General features: G+C 38.2%; 1 protein-coding gene across 1 annotated transcript in view; it reads right to left on the bottom strand.

Annotated features, from left to right (window-relative positions):
• Positions 1–6197: 6197 nt before the first annotated feature.
• The window catches only part of LOC101859330, a gene marked incomplete in the record, with an annotated part of 41260 nt that continues 40624 nt past the window's right edge, over positions 6198–6833 (bottom strand). Inside the window, 1 exon segment of the mRNA XM_013082655.2 lies at positions 6198–6833.

Raw genomic sequence — 6833 nt, 5'->3', positions numbered from 1 at the left:
ATGATGATGATGATGATGATGATGATGATGATGATGATGATGATGATGATGATAATGATGATGATGATGATGGTGGTGGTGGTGGTAGTGGTGGTTGTTCTGTTGGAGTGGAGGGTTTTCCTTCTACCAAAAAGGGTTAATTTTAAAGACGCTTTCTGCTATTTCACCCTGCAACAAATTATGAATGATAATTACTCAAACAATCGATACCTCATAAATTTCAGAAAAACAGATATTTTCGGTGGAAGGGATTCTGATCTGACGTCATCGATGACGCGGCGTTGACGTCCGGTTCTCAGCCAATGGCAGGTGGAGATGGATGCGGACGATCAGGCCACCCTGGTTGTCTACAACGTGGGGTTTATGTCCAACTACAGACAGATCCGTGTGAATGCTTCAGTTTAAGGAATTTAGAATACACCTTTTAGGACACAGATTCTTCTTTATCACGTTGCTATTTCGATTGCTTCAATAAAAATCACAGGGATGAATATCAGTTTTCGTTTACCTCTTTGCCTGTTAAACAATTTATTGAATGCTTTTGCTTGCTTTTAAGGATTTTTAAAAATTAATTTATTAATTTATTTATGTTGTTGATTTTTACTTTAAGGTCGAAACGAGAAATAAAAAAGAGTTTGACTGAGAAAATAGTTACTGTAAAATTTATTTACATAATGAATTAGACGAGAAAAGCAATAAAGTCCTTTGTGAACATGTTCAAAGAACAGAAGCACGTTGGTACCTTTTGAAACCCAAAGCAAAACTGAAACAAATCTCTTTCCCATATTTTGGAGCAAATTATGCTTTATGTTTGCTTTGCTGAAAGGTTGGCCGAGGCAAAATCTTTATACATTTCTCATGAAACAGGCTGGTGCATATTGTTTTTGGATTTAGTTATAGCTCTGTGTCCATGAAATGCCTACACTTGGCCCAGTAATTATACGTTCCGATTCTCTTTTGGCTGGAATCACCCTGACCACCATTTTTACTTTAGAGACGTTTTGAGACTTCTTTCGGTTGTCATCTAAGTGTTGGTAATCAAATTACTAGAATCAGAATATTAAAATACGGGCTATAACCGAACAGTTACTGCTTCTATTCGTGTATTTAACAGACCTCAGAAACAAGAACAACAATTGAATCCTGCAGTAAGGCAACCATTAATTAGTGAAGTGTTTTACCTTAACAATCACTGCAATTGATGGAACTGCAATAGTTGTTTTGTGCACTTTTCTGTTTCTCCCTTTTTATCTTTGTTCATTTCTTGGCTTTCTCTTATGATGTTTCTTTGAATTTCTTTCGTTTCCCTTTGTGGTTATCATTATTTTCCTTCGGCCACTTTTTGAAACTCGTTGACGTTATATTATTGTCTTTTTTGGCCACTGTAACCATTCATCGTAACCTACCAGTTTTTGTGATTGAAGGTGATAAATTTCAAATCTAGGTTTTGTTCTGTTTCGCTGTTTGGATGGATGAAATCACAGGCGGGTATATTGCGTCTCCAATAAACAGAAGATGAATTTTGACTTTGCAGGTTTTGTGTGCATGCATTTCATTACTGTGCCTGTAAACTTGTTCTCTTGTTTCTGTACTTCTTGTACAATGATTAAGCGCTTCCTTTTTCTCAGTAAAAGAGGCCAGTTTGCTTTCCCGTTCATCCTGTAGACTTGCATTATTATATCCTATAGTGTGGTCAAAAGTTCGTGGCGCAACTTATAGTCAAATATCTCCTTAACTATCAAACATTAACTCTCCGGCTTTTGTGCAGTGACTTGTATCAATTTGTCTTAACAGAGCAATATTTTTGTAAAGACCTGTTAGCTGTATTCTAGAAAAAAATTCCTTAACAAATATTAATGTTTAAAAATCCTAGTGGGTGGTTTCTGTTGATTTTAAAAGGTTTACAGCTGGGACGATATCGCTTTTAAAAGCTAGTCCGTCATTTGTTTTTCTAATCTCGAGATTATCTTTATTGAAAGCATGTTTTGAGAAATTTTAGGGCAAAAAAAGTGTTCACTATAAAATTAATTTCTTGTAACTAGTTTTGCTACTAAAAAGTATCACTGGTGTGAGCTGTGACGCTATGACGTTACCCATAAACGTATACAAAATGTGTGTGAGAAGCGGGAAGTGCTGGGAACTATTCCATTTTCCGCGTGAAGGAGATTTGCAGACTTTGTATAAATTTGTGACAAAAAGAGTTTTTTAGTCTAGCCTCAACTGTTGTGGAAAAATGTGATAAAGTTAAGACAAATTGAGACAAAGTGCTGTGCAAAGAATGGGTGACATTGATTCACCCGTTAAAAAGATATTTGAGGATAAGTACCGCCACGAATTTTTGATCGCACTATACACTGTGCATTCTGACGCAATTCCGGCCCAGAAAGGACAATTAGTGAGTAAGGCTGCTCGCACACTCGACTTTAGCGAGGTTGGATTTGGGTGCCCATTGTATGCACGCTTCGCGGCAATTTTGTATAGATAGCAAAGAGCAACATTCATAGAAATGCACGGTCTGGGATATTATAATTCAAGTCTGTGGTTTATTTAGCTATGTCTACGTTCAAAATGGATCTGGTTTAACGCCTCTATCAACACCATTAGATTATTAAAAGAGGCGGGACTTCGAATTCAACATCCGTCTCGAAAAGGATCGAGCTTTGATAGCTTTGAAAACTCCACAAAACGACTCTATGTCAAGAGTGCCCAGTCTGGGATTCGAACCAGAGCCATCCGCTCCATGATACCAACTGAACTAATGGAGTGCCTTATCTATAACTGTCAGCTGGGGTGTATCGTATTCAGCTCTGGTGGTCTCTGACAGGTAGGGTCGAAATAACTCAGCTTCTAAATGATGGAATGATCTACGTTGTTTTGATTGAGCATGGGATATAAAATACTTACTGTCATGGGGAACGTGGAACATCATCTACACTTAAATAGGAGGAGCAAAAAGGGCCCCAAGGCACTGATGCATTGCACAGTAAGCTTAAAGTCGTGGACGTGGATTTTGCCAATAAAGCTCACAGTATGTTAGTGTTTGAGCGCCTATAAATGGCTGCTTGCACTGTATGCTTCTCAGGAAGTTGAATTTGTTTCAGAATGCTCTCAGGCCTGCTGGGATAATCGTATAGATTGGGAAGCTCATAGAGCTGGCTGTTGAGCGGGGATTTTCGCTATACAAAAGCCATCTATTATTATTAAGTTATGCGGCCAACAGAGAATAGTGAATCTACTTTTAACCATACTTTTCAGACGCCTTTCGTAGGGTGTTAGAGTGAGTATAGCATGATGGCTTGGGGCCAGTTTTCTACTTTTTTTACATAAAGTTCGATTTAACTTTGTTAACATAATTGGATTTTGGGAGTCGTAACGTAATATGTGGACATGAAACGGTAGGTTGACCCGTGGTACTTATCGTTTCATGTCAAAATGATATGATACGAATCTTCAAATTCAAATGTTTTAACTACTATACGGAAAAAAACACTCATGCACACACACGCGCGCACACACACACAAATACAGAAATTAACACATACACACGCACATAAGCACACACATATACAAATACACATACGCATACACCCATACACAAAAAAACTAGCAAACACTCATATACACATACTTAGATATAGCAGCAGCCCGCCTCGTTAATGACTAAATTATGCTGTTGGGAACGTAAAAAAGAATTACAATTTACAATCAAATATCTACTTCCAATTTGGGATGTATGCTGGAGAGCAGAGAGTGAACAATTTATTTTCCTTTTAATCAATGCTTTATCAAATCCTGTAACATGAAAGTTGAACTTGTTTTGAGGTAGTCACTAAATTAGAACTACGAAGTTCTGACATTTTTGGAGGTTTTGGGTGACTAACACCATGAGGTTTAGAAACAAAAATCTGCTCTATCAAAGTCCTAAGATTATTCGGAGTGATCATCAAGATATTCAAAGAATTGTACTCGAAAAATCTGGACATTTTTGGAAACTCCAAAACTGTTACGTCAAATTTCTCAAAACTAGGTACGGAACAGATATAACTTAGTAATTCTAGGGTAGTGTAGTGCCTAACTTGTTTTCAGACAGAGCTAATCATCGTGTTATTCAACTTAATTTGTGGGAAGAAGACCGGCGCTGCCCATCGAGAATCAATGTTGCCTCCTAAGGCAAAAGTTAACCAACAATAAACCAATTAGCAGTCACCCAAGACACAGCACCGACATAATATTCTAGCCATTCTCTGAAATTACAAGGCTAGTAAAATTGTATAAGATTCAGAGCCTCGAGTCAGGTACAAAATTAAGATTTTTAGTATCGAGGTCTATTGGGTTTAGACTCCTACTTTACATCAACATTGAAAAGTAAGTCCTTCGCCTTCAGGCTTCCAGCCAGCTTCTTTTAACTGGACACTACTGAAAGGAGTACTGAACCCATTCAATTTGTTTAGTCTTCTCTTTGTAGTGGATTTTAAAAAGCCTTTAAATAATGTAGTTCATGGAGTTAATTCCTCTTAGTACAGAATTTGATTTTGTATTTGCACCTGGACTCAGGGTCATATCCAGCTGACCATGAAAGCCAAGGGCTAGGGTGCTTTGATTATTTTGATGTTTGCAGGAGTAAGTGCAATTTTCAAGGTTTTTCTTCTTGATATAAAGCAAAAGGACTTAATTTAGAAGGGATATGGGAGAGGTGGTAGCCCTTCAATTTAGAAGTCATCTCTGCAAAAGGTTTTTATTTGGAATGAAAGGAATAAATTGAACTGACCTGTTCTATGTTAGTGGTATATTTGCAACCATTGATCAGGAAGAGTTCTGCTTCTGGGAAGACTTGTACCTCGTGATATGAGGACTTCTGTTTTCAGAATAGGTTACAAACCACAGGTTACTTAGATTTTGTTGAGTTTTTTTTTTATTATTAAATTTTATTGCTCAATTTTCAGTATGAGCCCTAGTTAGGGGACAAGGGACGAGAGATGGGGTGTTTGCTTGCTGATTTGTTTGTTTGTTAATTTGTGTGTTTGTTTGTTTATTTGTTGTTTGTTTGGGGATAGGGACTACATCTAGTTCAATGCTTAGGACAACGTCCTGGGTACACTTTTATTCATTTTGGTACATGTCTGACTTCGGTTAAAGACACACGAACCAGAGTCTATGGTGTAGCATTTATGCGCTCTGCCGTCGCACACAGAAGACCTGAGTTCGATTCCTTTGTGGGGAGAATTTGACGAGTATTTTAGTCTTTCTGCTGGGGACGTTGTATCCCTGTCAGCCTGGGTTGGGATAGATATGCAGCGTCGAAGCTGGCCTCCTTAAAAATCCATTGGTTTTCCGTGAGAGCGCAAAATATTTATATTGTACGACGCAAGCTGAAGTGTCTAATGTCCATAGTATTAAAATTTGGCTCTTAGTCGTTGCACGCAGAAGGCTTTCTTTGAGGGAAGTGTATTTAGGTAGCTCTGTCTGTCTGCTGGGATGTGATGATCACTCAGCCCGGGTTGACTCAGAAAGAAGCAGTCGTGTACCTCGAAATGAATGCCTTGGTCATTCTCATTAGTCAACGTTCAGGTTTAACGCTACTGTCAAAACAATATAGGCTATTTAAGAGGTGGGGGCATCCGAATGTAGCGTCCTTCTCCGAAAGAACATAGCCAAGTGGGTGAAGAGCCGTGAAACCTCCGCAAAACAACCCAAGATCAGAAAGCCTCTTTGAGGATTAAAGCCGGGACCATCCATTCTGCAGTGCAGCATGATACCAGCTGAGCTAAGGGTCGGCGGGTGCTCTGGTGGTTGGCGGGTGCTCTGATGTGGTTTGCTCCTTCTTTCCTGTCTAACATCTATAATCCTTATCCCCTTCTTTTATTCTCTGCATGTTACTCTCTAGTTACACTTCTAATCTTCAGCACAAATATGACCTATTTGTGTCGCAAATGCCGTAAAACTCTTTATTAAAACTAAAAACCTACCAGTTGTTTCTCGAACCTTTCTGCATCAAAACACCCTCTCTTTCCATTCTGCCTGCCTTTGTTGTTTTGCTTCCAAGTCAGGTTTCTATTTCTTGTCCCATGTTAGGTTACCCCTACCCTCCCTTTCAGCCTTTGCTTCCAGAATATCGAGTAAGTAATGGCATTTGATGCCCATAACAAAAAACACTAAAATAAATAAATAAATAAATAAATAAATAAAAGCAACCGCGATACAGCTGGTATCTAGTTTATTCCGCATGCGGAAATTTAAGGTTCGAACCCGAGAGGGACAATCAATATCTTTCAGGAATGCTCCTTGATTAAGACCTGATGTCTTGTTTCCACATAAATACACTGAACAACCACAAGGAAAACGTACTCATCTTTGAACTGGAAATAGAAAGACCCCCCCCCCCAAAAAAAAAAAACTCATTTGGTTTTACATCACACAATGTTGTATAGCTTTGCGTATTTTTTTTTCATCTAAAAGTTGTCTCTCGCCAAATCACAAAAGTAAATTTTCAGACACAGCAAATACACTTGTGATTTTCAACATGTTCTTAATTCAAAACGAGAACTCAGTATGTGTTATTTCACGTTAATTGTTTACCCTGTTATAACGTTGAATCTAACCAAAGCAGACTATAGGCCAAAATTTTCAACACTGCAATTCATCATGGCCCCATAACACGTAGCATAATATTTCCAAAAATATTATTGTTAACATTCGCGACATAAACATATGCACTGCACTGAAAGCAAGCAACAAATACTGCACTTTTCAATTGCATGAAATTTTCAGTAGTCCTTCCACTGCCATTAAATTTATGAAAAACTGCTTTGGTCTGTTCGTTTGAAATATGAATA

This window comes from Aplysia californica, unplaced genomic scaffold, assembly GCF_000002075.1.
Source record: "Aplysia californica isolate F4 #8 unplaced genomic scaffold, AplCal3.0 scaffold00187, whole genome shotgun sequence".
NCBI classification, from domain to species: domain Eukaryota; kingdom Metazoa; phylum Mollusca; class Gastropoda; order Aplysiida; family Aplysiidae; genus Aplysia; species Aplysia californica.
Note: the sequence above shows the minus strand (reverse complement) of the source record. Positions and strands in the feature narration are given on the sequence as shown.